Genomic DNA, 13379 nt, shown 5'->3' on the forward strand with positions numbered 1-13379 from the left:
CTAGTTCAAGTTCAGTTCTAGTTCAAGTTCAGTTCTAGTTCAAGTTCAGTTCTAGTTCAAGTTCAGTTCTAGTTCAAGTTCAGTTCTAGTTCAAGTTCAGTTCTAGTTGAAATTCAGTTCTAGTTCAGTTCTAGTTCAGTTCTAGTTCAGTTCTAGTTCAGTTCAGTTCAGTTCAGTTCTAGTTCAGTTCTAGTTCAGTTCTAGTTCAGTTCTAGTTCAGTTCTAGTTCAGTTCTAGTTCAGTTCTAGTTCAGTTCTAGTTCAGTTCTAGTTCAGTTCTAGTTCAGTTCTAGTTCAGTTCTAGTTCAGTTCTAGTTCTGTTCTAGTTCAGTTCTAGTTCAGTTCTAGTTCAGTTCTAGTTCAGTTCTAGTTCAGTTCTAGTTCACCTTTAGTTCAGTTCTGGTTCAATTCTATTTCAGTTCTACTTTTGTTGTACTTTTATTCTCTTGTTTTAATTCAATTTCATTTATTCTTATAAAAGACAGAGAGGAGTGTCATTTGTGTAAAGTTGTTTGCAACAACTAAAAATTTTATATTTTTAGTAGTTATTTGGAAAGAATGAAATGTTTTAAACTTTGCGGATTAAATATTTTCTTTATTAAAAATTTTTAATTTTTTATTAATTTATTAAACTCATAAAACTATATAAAAAAACTACATGTTGTAATTTTAGTTCTTAAAAACATAAATTTCTCAAGAATTTTTTTTACTTTTTGTTTAAAAACTAAACACCATTAACTAATTAACAATCGAAAAGAACAATAATTAAAAAAAACACTAAAACTAATAATTTTTCACACTTTCAAGTTAATGGTTCTAATATATATTTAACACTTTACACCAAAATTATGACTTCCGATCTTCAAATCCAATTAGAAATAGAAATGTACTTAAACAACAAACAACATCCGCAAACTTTACAACTAAAATGTTGAGTAATAACACTTTAAGATCAACACACATTTTTAAGTTGTTTTTTTTTTTTTTTAAAGAATCTTACGACTACAAAGAATTTTTAAAAGATGAAAACTGTAAAAAATATATATTTTCCCAAGAATTTAATGCAAAGAACCTTTAAAAAGAAGTGTCTTCAAAAAAATATATGGAAAAGAAAGGGTCAAAGATCTTAAATTTACAGAAAAACTAAATAACATAGAATATTTTAAGTACAACAAAAAGAAAAAGAGAAAACACCTATTAGAATGTCAATCTATAGATGTATACTTCCGCATCACTTCCGCTTTGGGACACCAAAAGACTGAGCCCGCCAACTAGCAAGGGAAAAGTTATGTGAAGATAAAAAAGGTGACTTCGTAATCACGAAGACAGAGAAAAAAAAAATTGAGCAACAATTATGCTCAACCTATGAAGACAACAAATTTTTAATGGTTTGGGGAACGAATTGTTTTTCAACAAAATTAAACGAAGATTTTCCGTTCTTGTTTCTAGTTTTATTACAGTTCTATTGTAGTTTAATTCTAATGCAGTTCATTTCCATATCAATTCTAGCTCAGGTTCAGTTCAGTTCTAGTTCAGTTCTAGATCAGTTCTAAATCAGTTCTAGTTCACTTCTAGTTTAGTTCTAGTTCAGTTCTAGTTCAGTTTTAGTTCAGTTCTAGTTCAGTTCTAGTTCAGTTCTAGTTCAGTTCTAGTTCAGTTCTAGTTCAGTTCTAGTTCAGTTCTAGTTCAGTTCTAGTTCAGTTTTAGTTCAGTTCTAGTTCAGTTCTAGTTCAGTTTTAGTTCTAGTTCAGTTCTAGTTCAATTCTAGTTCAGCTGTAGTCCAGTTTTAGTTCAGTTCTGGTTTAGTTTTTGTTCAGTTTTTGTTCTATCAATCCAATTGTAATTAATTTTGAGTTCAGTTCTAACTAAGTTCTAGTTCAGCAGATGGATTCACATAATTTTAAAAATATTTGACAAGTGTAAAAATCTTTTAAACCACTTTTTGTAAAATGTTTATAAAAAAAACTCTTCGTTTCTTTTCTAAAATCCAAAAATACCTGTTTCCAATAAGCAATCTGTTGTTATTGTCTTTTTGTTACAGCATCTCTATTGTAGTTTCATAAATCATTTTATAAACTCATATAGATTTCTTTTTGACAAGGCCCTATCAATGACATAAATTTTGTTATACACAATAGACATTAAAATGCATTTAATGCATTTTTTTAAATGGAAACCGGAACTAGAGATAACAAACAGATGGCACCTACACAAATACTCAAATATGTATACACAATCACATACTACATGCATTTATTCACAGATAGACAGACAAACAATGCAGACAAACATTAATACACATCCACACATATTTCTTGCAACAACAACAACGACAACAAAAACAACAGTTGTTTCTATTCAAACCACAAAAATGAGAGGATAGTGAAAAGAAACACAATAAAATCAAACACAACAATACAAGAAAAAAGATCAAAATCTATTAAAAAGATGTTAAACAATCAAAAGAAAAAATTTTGTAGAAAAAAATATATATTTTTTTAAATCGCCTCTAGAGAAGGCGTTGAGGCATAATTATATTGAAGAAAATAAATCATAAATGCTTTTACAAATACTCCATCAAAAACAACAATAGAATATTATTTTTTTTTTTTAAGAAAAGATGCATGTGCATCACACCATGCATCATTAATGGTGCAACATCATTTTAGAACAATAAAAAGTAAAGAATATTGGATCTTCTGTTGAACGTATGGCAAACATGCGTCATTGCTCTAAAATATGTATGAGTTGCATAAGCTTGTACGGGGAATTAGTACGTATTACCTTTTTTATTTATTTGCCACATAACTCTTAATGGGAAATGAAAAATACCCAAAAAGGACAAACAAGTTTTTATTTTAAATTATAAATCTAAATTTTTTAAACAAATTAACTAAAACTGTATTAGAACTGAACTAGAACTGAACTAGAACTGAACTAGAACTGAACTAGAACTGAACTAGAACTGAACTAGAACTGAACTAGAACTGAACTAGAACTGAACTAGAACTGAACAAGAACTGAACTAGAACTGATCTAGAACTGAACTAGAACTGAACTAGAACTGAGCTTGAACTGGAACTGAATTGGAACTGAATTGGAACTGAATTGGAACTGAACTAGAACTGAACTAGAACTGAACTAGAACTGAACTAGAACTGAACTAGAACTGAACTAGAATTGAACTAGAACTGAACTAAAACTGAACTAGAACTGAACTAGAACTGAACTAGAACTGAACTAGAACTGAACTAGAACTGAACTAGAACTGAACTAGAACTGAACTAGAACTGAACTAGAACTGAACTAGAATTGAACTAGAACTTAACTAGAACTAAACTAGAACTGAACTAGAATTAGAACTAAACTAGAACTAAACTTGAACTGAACTAGAAATGATTCAGAATTGAACTAAACTGAACATTTGCCATTTCCCTTCATTAAAAACCCTTAACATTTTTCTGGCAACACTTAACAAGTGTGTCTGGCTTCATTGTTACTACCTGCTGAGTCTATTACTAACACTAATTCTTTATTATCGAAAGATTCTACAATTTTTTACTATAAACTCTAAAATATTGTATTGATGTCTTTCAATTTTTCTTTTCGATGCAACAAAACAATCTGTTTTTTAAAGGTTGTTGTCATGCATCTGTGACACATGTTTGTTCGTGTAGGCGTCTTGAAGAAAACTTAAGATTCATGTGTTTTTTCCCATAAAAGGTCGTTAGTTTTTTATTTGTTTAATTTATTCTTTTTTTTAGAGGAAAATGAACATAAATATATTCATTTAAATGAGACAGTTAGACAAAACGCAACAGATTGTGTGGAAGTATTTTAAAGTGTTTCGGAAGTAGCGGAAGTAAAAGTATGTTGGCCCAGCACTTCTTAAGAAAAGCGAGACAGACAGACAGGTCGGACGGACGGACAGATAGAAACGCACATAAATTTAACATGATTTTTATTTAATGTGTTTGTGTTATTGTAATGGGAATACAAAGTGACACTTTGGAAAATGTCATAGAAAGATGTTAAAAAACATAAATTAGGTTCGTTTTTTTAAAAAGTTGTTAAACTAATGGAAAGTTTAAATATTGGGTAGGGGAACATGTGGAGGTTAAAAATTAAATTCTACAAATACTTCACTATATTTTATATTCTGTTTAAAGTGTAGGGTATAATTAGCAAACTAAAACTAATAACAGCTTTAAATTTCAACCCTTTTTTTGGCAGATTTCAATCAATATTTGATTGAACATTTTTAGAACACCCTCCCGTTTTTATGAGAACATTCCCACGCTACTTTCGAACATGTGTGTGCGTGTATTATGTTAATATCCTGTATTTCTTATACGATCATTCTAAACACAAAAAGAAATACGTAAAATTTTGAATACAATGTAAGACTGCATAATAAGCAGCATAATCATTTTATAAAAGAGACAAAGACAAACAAGAAATTTTTGTTTCATTACAACAATATTTGTTGTCCTTAGGGCAAGAGGAGTAAGCATTTAGTAAAAGAGCAGGAGCGTAAAATTTATATAAGGATATATTTTTTGCTTAATAATGCTTAAGGGGAAGCCAAACAAAACATAACAAAACACTACAATAAGAAGCAGCAGGTGTGTCAACAAAATACCGAGATTTGCGAACAACACTTTTTAAATTTAGGTCATGTCAGGATAACAGAAAAAAAACAACTATATAGTTATAGTAAAATGTTTTAAAGAAGAGTTATAAACACAATAGTTTTTATTAAAGAAAACAGCAGAAATTATAAAGGAAGAACATTTAGTATTTTGTTCCTGTCAACAGGTAGTCCTAATACCAAGCCACATGATCATTTTATTTACTTCCGGATTTTTTAGTTTTTTTTCTTTGTTTATCACACACAAGTGCAAATTAGATAATAATTTGGGTTGAATCAGGAAGTATGAGGGCAGTGTTAAGTTAAATTGGAGCATTTTTCTGAAGAATGAACTACAACGTTGATAGAACAAAACTAAATGTAAAGTGCATTAATACTATTACATAACTAAAACAGAACTACTCCTGAATTATAACAGAACTTTAACAGAGCTTGATCTGAACTGAACTGCAACAGAACTAAAAAAGAACTTTAGCTCAACTAAACAGAATAGAACTGAACTAGTACTTAACTAGAACTGAACTACAACTAAAGCAGAAAACAAGTAGATCAGAACTAGAACGGAACAAGAAGAGAACATGAACAAAACTAGAACAGAACTAGAATAGAACTAGAACAGAACTAGAACAGAACTAGTACAGAACTAGAACAAAACTACAACAGAACTAGAACAGAACTAGAACAGAACTTGAACAGAACTAGAACAGAACTAGAACAGAACTAGAACAGAACTAAAACAGAACTAAAACAGAACTAGAAGAGAACTAGAACAGAGCTAGAACAAAAGTAGAACAGAAGTAGAACAGAACTAGAACAGAACTAGAACAGAACTAGAACAGAACTAGAACAGAATTAGAACAGAACTAGAACAGAACTAGAACAGAAATAGAACAGAAGTAGAACAGAACTAGAACAGAACTAGAACAGAACTAGAACAGAACTAGAACAGAACTAGAACAGAACTAGAACAGAACTAGAACAGAACTAGAACAGAACTAGAACAGAACTAGAACAGAACTAGAACAGAACTAGAACAGAACTAGAACAGAATTAGAACAGAACTAGAACAGAACTAGAACAGAACTAGAACAGAACTAGAACAGAACTAAAACAGAACTTGAAATTTTCTCTTTTTTTTCGAAAATTTATTTTGAAATTTTCTCTTTTTTCAGAAAATTTTTATTTCTCTTTTTATTTTTTTGGAAATTTTTTTTCGGAATTTTTTTTGGAAGATTTTAAATTTTTTTCTCTTTTTTTAATATTTGAAAATGTTCTCTTTTTATGCAAAATATTTTCCTTTGTACAAATTTATGAAATTCATATTATTTTGCCGAGTTCATTAAGATGTTTGCATTAAAACATTTTAATTGATCTCAGTCCTTGGTTTAAGAACTATAAAGAAAGAGAGGGAAGTTATAGTAATCCGTGAGTTATTTTGACAAAACTCTAAAAATTACTTCCGCTTTTTTAAAGGAATATATTTGTTTGCGATAAATACTACAGCTGTTTTAACCAAAAGAAATTCAATTCAAATTCCTTTTTATCGCTTTAAATTCCGGAAGTAAAAAGCGGAAGTATTTAGCTGTAAGATTGAAAAAAAAAAGGTTTTAAGGAATAAATACAAATGTTTGTGCTCTCTTTCATTCACTCTCCGTCTCGCTCTCTTTTGAGATAGTTTAAGGAAATTTAGTTATTTTAATACGGAAGTAAATGCAATGCACATATATTTGGTTGGTTTGTTAAAAGATAAAAATTACTTCCGTTTTTTTTTTGAGCACCAGAAAGAGAAAAACAATAACAAAATTCTAGAATATTTTATACTATTTTGTGGTATGTGTTGTATATATAATTTGATCCCTTATTAAAAAATCACATTTTATATTTATTTTTTTCTTTGAGATTTACCTGTGAGTCTTATTACACATTTATAGGGATTTACTTAAAAGGGTATTAAGTACAAAGACCATTATTTAAATAGAAGAAAAAATGTTAAGTAGACAAGTGTTTAAGAGTGTTAAGGTTATAGAAATAGTGTACTTCCGATTTTAAATTATCACTTCCGGACATCCTGTTTGTGAATAATTTTATATTTTCAATAAATTTAAATACACAAGAAAGAAAAATTTAAATTACATTTTAAATAAATTGTAAGAATATGTTTACCTATTTGGATATGCAGTATTGGGGAGTTTTAATAACTTAATATTTGTAACTAAAATGTGTCTGACTTTATACTTTAAACACATAAAAGTTTGCAAATATTTTCTTAAAAGAAATTATTTATTTTTTACCAAAAATAAAGTTCAATGCCTTCTACAGGCTTAAAACAAAATCTCAGATTTCAATCAAAATTCTGATATTTTCATAGGGATAAAGAAAAAGAAGTATTTAAACTAAACATTAAGTTAAATTAAATAAGAATCTGATACAGAAATAAAAATAACCACCTTATGTTTTGTATGGGACCTACAGACAACCTTCATATGAATTTGATATGTTTAGACATAAACTTCAAAAGACAAAACTTAAAAAAACTACAAAGAAAAACTTAAATAAATATAATAAAAATTCCTTCTGTTAGCTCTCTGAGTACAATGTTGTATTTGATGTTTTACATGACATTCATGACAGACAAGACAGCCCCAGCAAACAAACAAACAAACATACCAGAGTGACTGAATGAGTGGGTCAGTCATTTCAAACAAAAAAAATTTCTTGGACATGTTGTATTAAAGCTTAAATAACCTAATAAAGTTCAAATTACACTTTAATTCCCACTAAAACAATGATGAAATGTACTAAAAGCAAAAAAAATGCACAAAAAGCTTTGATACCCAGAGTATGGACAGACCTTTAAAGAAAAGCAAAAGTAAAGTGCACGTAGTACGAATTGAACATACCAGAGAAAAGGGTGAACCTAATGAAAACGATTTTTTGGGAACGATGTTAAGAAAGTTTCGCAATTCTTGATTATGCCTTAAAGTTTTAAGTTTAAGTAGTTCTTATAAACTTTTCTAAAAGCTTTAATATTCTTTATTCATTTAGAGTTTTTTTTGGAAAATACTTTTAAACTATTTTTAAAAATCTTTTATGTATTTTTCGTTTTTTAGTTTTAGTGAAGTTTTTATTCAAAAAGCTTTTAAATTTGTAAAAACTTTAAAGCGTTTTAAACTTTTCATAAAATATCTATTGAAAGTTTTGTACAATTGTTTTAATTAATAGCTTGTATGCTGCTTTATTTTAGAAAGCTTTTATATAAAATATTTGTTTCAAAAGACATTTTTTTGGAATTTGTTGCTAAAGCTTTTGCAAGAAATTAGTTCGTAATACTTTTTCAGCTTTTTTAAGCTTTTTCAAAGCTTTATTTCTTAACACTTTTGCAAGTTTTTTTAAAACTCATTTTTAAAAGCTTTATTTCCAACCTGTTATTTTCTAAAATATTTTTTTAGGTATTAATTCTGAAAGCTTTTTTTAGTGAAAACTATTTTTTATGTTTTTTTAAGCTAAAAACTTTTATTTACTATAATTTATAGAGCTTTTTCAACTTTTATTTTAGAAATTTTTTCGTTTTTAGGTATTAATTCTGAAAGCTATTTTTTTCAAAAAGCTTTTTTTCAATCATAGTTAAACATTCTAAGTAAAAATGTCTAACTTTAATTGAAAACTTGTATGCTGTTTAAAACTGGCTGTAATTTCACCAAAAGCTTTGATACGTGAGACACCCTAAACTAGATTCTCACTGCATTTTTGTTTTAATTTTTTTCTTACAAACAAATGCAAAAGGTATGCACTTTTGGTATGTTGCAGCATTATAGTATTTTTCAGATTATTTTTTTTTGTTGTGATTTTAGTTGTTTATTTGAATCAAATTGTATGCATATCAGGCATAAGAGCATTAAATTGCATTTGGCAACGGTTGGCTTAATATAAAGAATTTCAAATTTCTTGTCGTTTTTTTTGTATATTTTTCTTCAGTGTTCACACTACACAGACACACAAACACATAATAAATATACTTCTTGACTGCATTTCAGCACAAACTTTATAACGACTACACGCTCGCTCTTCAAACAAAGCCAAACAACGAAGCGAAAAAAAAGATAAAACTTCCGGTGCCGCACACATACTAAACAAAAATCTTAGGAATTTTTTTTTTTTTTGTAAGATCCAGCAGCATAAAATGTTGCAGCATACTTAAATGTATAGAAGAAATTCCCTTGTGACAGTTCGACTACAGTATGTTACTCTTTGTGGGCTGCTATTGTTGCTGAAATTGATTTTACAAAAGAATTGCAAGTTTATTTAACTGGAAATATGTTTGTGAATATATGTATGTTTATAACTACAAGGAAGCCTTTTAATCTTTTCAAGCTCTTCCTTTGTATTGTTTAAACACGACTTGTTAACTGAATTTCCGTTTAACAAATACACAGAAAGGAATAAACACATTTATACTCATTTTGCTAAACACTTACGCACTCGTATACAAAAGCTTAGTTGTTTTCGAGAGCGAGAGAGAGGGTGAGGAGGAGGGGTTTTGAGGGAATGTAATAGCATTGTTATATTGTTGTCATAAAGTTAAATTTTAAGTGCAGAATCACGTTTCAATTCACTTCAGTTTTTGTTTTTGTTAGAGCTGCAATCAACCGTGTTGTGTATTTTCCCTTTCAATGGAAATTTATAAATTTATAGAGAAATCTATTGAAAGAAAGTGGTTTTGAGTTGACAATGTAAAAAATAAGGGAAATAAGATTTTAGATAAATTTTATAAAAAGGGGTAAATTTAATTAATAGAATATAAGTTTTTTTAATAATTCATAAATTTTGACAAACTATGAAATTACCTTTTTTTATAAATAATAAAATATAACTAATTCCAATAAACAAATTTACGATAATTACTGACCATTATAAACATTTTTCTATTAAACACACAATTTCATAAATTACATAATTTATTTGAAAATTTTATTTATTTAATAATTAATTGTGGGTGCGTGGTTTTTTTTTGGTTTGTAGGTAAAACATTTAAATATTGACCAAATGAATTAATTTTTCATATAAAAAAATAAACCCGTAATGTTTTTTCTGTTTTTTTTAATGAAAAGAAAAAATTTTTATTTGTAAACAATTTTTTTTTACAAGAACTATAATTTTTTAACAAAACAAACAAACCACAGCAAAAACTTTATAAATATAATAAAAAAGGGGCACATTCCATTAGATATTAGCTCATCATCAACATTATCAGCAACATTTATAAGCAGCAACAATAATAATAACAAAGACTTCAACATGATCATTATGTTGATAATGATGATGATGATGATCTTCAATATTCAACATTTCTCTTTAATGTGAGTGGCACAGTGGCATAGAATTTGGTCAAATGTATTAAAAATGTTATTTCATTTAACGATTTCTTAAAAGTTTTGAAATAAAGCTTTTTTATAAAGCTTTTTTAAGCTTTGTTTAAACAAGTTTTCTGTTTTTAAAGTATATTCATCAAAATGACACAAGTTTTTAAAGCTTTTCTTAAACTTAAAATTTAAAAAAGCTTTTTTGAAGCTTAATTAAAGAATGATAAGCTTTACCTCCAAAAGTTTTCTTAAAATAAAGAAATATTTTATAATATTTTAAGATATATTTCAAAAAGCTTTTTAAGTTTATTTTAAAAATCATTGAAAACAAGTTTTTAAAAAAGACTTTTCGAAGCTTAAGTAAAGAAAGATAAGCTTTACCTCCAGAAGTTTTCAAAGAAATATTCTATAATGTTTAAAGTTATATTTCAAATAGCTTCATTGATTTAATCATTAAGTTCTAGAACTTCTTTTAATCAAACCACTGTCGAATGTTTCGATCAACTTTAACAAGAAAATTTGTTATTTCCTCTTTTCATCTGGTCTTTTGGTACACAAGTATTTAGTTCTTCCTTCATCAATAATTATATGCTTTAAATAATAAAGATTATTTTAGTTAGTGGTCGTCGTAGTATTAATGTAGTACGTACCACCAGTGATAGTGGTAAAAGTATAAGATGCTTCAAAGATAAATATTTATATTTAGCTGAAAAGAAAAAGAATCGTGAAAGATCATCAACTAAAAAAAACTTAAAACATTTATCAACACGCACATGTTAGTTCGTTTCGTCATTGATTCTCAAACGCATCTTTAGAATCAATGTAGAACGTAAGTCTAAGATTGGTTTTTGAATAGACCTAAACATCAGACAGCAACCACATTATTAACAGTGTTAATGCAAGACTAAGGAAAAACATGATGTTGATTTGGGTTTTTGCTGTTGATTGTCGTCTAAGTGTGTTGTTGCAGTTTTTTATAGATATTTTTGAGAAAAAAAGCCGGATATCCGTTAGAAATGTTACCAACAAAATTATGAACTATTAGCCAAGAAAAGACAGGAAAGCTGAAAAGAAAATCTATAGGGAAAATTATAGAGATTTTGTAAGATACTATATAAATATAAGGGAATGAACTTTAAGGATAGATATGTATATGCGGATAGGTAGATAGATAGTTAGATGGATAGATAGATAGATAGATAGATAGATAGATAGATAGATTGATTGATTGATTGATAGATAGATAGATAGATAGATAGATAGATAGATAGATAGATAGATAGATAGATAGATAGGTAGATAGATAGATAGATAGATAGATAGATAGATAGATAGATAGATAGATTGATAGATTGATAGATAGGGAGATAGATAGATAGATAGATAGATAGATAGATAGATAGATAGATAGATAGATAGATAGATAGATAGATAGATAGATAGATAGATAGATATATAGATAGATAGATAGATAGATAGATAGATAGATAGATAGATAGATAGATAGATAGATAGATAGATAGATAGATAGATAGATAGATAGATAGATAGATAGATAGATAGATAGATGGATAGATGGATAGATAGATAGATAGATTGATAGATAGATAGGGAGATAGATAGATAGATAGATTAAGCTACAGTTAGATACAAATAGATAGGTAGAGCGATAGTTAGATACTGTACATACGAATTTATTACCCACACAACAAAAAATATTTCTAAACAATATATAGATTAACTCTAAAAATTTAAAACAAATAAATAACATTTCTCTATAAATAAAAACCTAAAAAGGGTTTGATATCCCTTCTAATAAAATAATATATTAACCAAAAATCTTCTACAAAAAAGTATTACAAAATAAGATATAATTTGAATTTAAATCAAATAAACTACTATCAAATTCCTTTTTAAAACATTTTCAAGTATCATCATTCTTCTGTTGCCATTGAGTTTTCGATTAAAAGAATGAAAGAAGTAGTAGACAAATATAATAAGAAACATTCAAAACCAATTCATTCATACATTCGACCATTTAAATATTTATTTATCAGACCCTTCATCCATCCATCCATCCAACCATGTTAACATATAGAGCAGTATACAAAGATTAAGTGTTGATGCCTGTATATTGATTGTGTATTAAATTGAAAAGTGTCTGGTATTTTTAATTTTATTGTGTTTCAACAAAATTCGTTTTATGACCACAACAGAAAAAATAACTTTGTATAAGAAGTTTAAGTTAAGAAAAAACGACCCAAAAGATCTAGAAAAAAAAACTCCAACAGTAAATTAACAAACAACAACATCATTATGAACATTATTTTGGTCATTGTAAATCGTTAAAAGTTAAGAAAAAAGAAATCATAAAAATTCTTTTTTTTTCAAAAAAAGTAAAAATATTTATAAATAAATTATGTTTTCTTCTTTTATTTTTGACTGCTGCTGCTTCAGCTACTGTGTCAGTTTGAGTCCGTCCGTTCCTTTCGAGGGCATATGTTAATGATGGTCATTATATGATTTGAGACGTAACACCGGTAGCTTAAATTTTTTAAATTGTGGTGCTTTTAGTATGTTTTTTATACGTATAAAGTCATTTCTTTTTTTCTCATTTCGTTTAATAATAAATAATCTTGTCCGTTTTTTTAAACTACTGCTGGAGTCTGCTACGGCAACTTCCACTGGTGTTTGCATTAATTCCATTAATGGCACTTAAGTTGACCAGTGAGTATAAAACAGACAGTTGAATGAATGAAAGAAAATCATCATCATCGTCTTCGTCACGTACCAGACAAATTTTGATTTTTATTATATTTTTATTATAACACAAATGGTTTAAAGGAAACCAAAAATAAATTATATGTTTTATAAAATATAATAAAAATGAAATGCAATAATCATTAAAAATTATTTAAAATAACGTAATTTTAATGAAATTTTATAAGAGTATCCATTTCTGCAATGATTTTAACTCAGCCATATTTAAACAGGAATACCTGATAATCAACATGTATTGCCATTTGGATATAAAAATATATATTTTGGAAAGAACTTGCGATGAAAACACAAGTTTAGATAGATAGATTCATAGATAGATAGATAGATAGATAGATAGATAGAAATATAGATAGATAGATAGATAGATAGATAGATAGATAGATAGATAGTTAGATAGATGGATAGTTAGATAGATGGATAAATAGATAGATATATAGATAGATAGACAGATAGATAGATAGATAGATTTGTAGATAGATTTGTAGATAGATAGATATGTAGATAGATAGATATGTAGATAGATACGTAGATAGATATATATGTAGATAGATAGATAGATAGGTAGATAGATAGATAGATAGTAGATAG

At 27.6% G+C, this 13379-nt stretch overlaps 1 protein-coding gene across 2 annotated transcripts in view; it reads right to left on the reverse strand.

Moving 5' to 3' along the window:
* The window catches only part of LOC111689609 (elongation factor-like GTPase 1), a 191983-nt gene that overhangs the window by 51334 nt on the left and 127270 nt on the right, over positions 1–13379 (reverse strand). Inside the window, exons 5-7 of one of the 2 annotated variants that reach the window (XR_006941124.1) lie at positions 10784–11087; positions 10661–10716; positions 10460–10601 (exon numbers count right to left, since the gene is read on the reverse strand). The exons of the other annotated variant lie outside the window; for it this stretch is intronic. The gene's annotated coding sequence lies outside the window, so the exon portion shown is untranslated. Of the gene's footprint in view, positions 1–10459; positions 10602–10660; positions 10717–10783; positions 11088–13379 lie in introns of those variants that run through there. 2 annotated transcript variants of the gene reach the window in all.

This window comes from Lucilia cuprina, chromosome 5 (genome assembly GCF_022045245.1).
Source record: "Lucilia cuprina isolate Lc7/37 chromosome 5, ASM2204524v1, whole genome shotgun sequence".
NCBI lineage: Eukaryota > Metazoa > Arthropoda > Insecta > Diptera > Calliphoridae > Lucilia > Lucilia cuprina.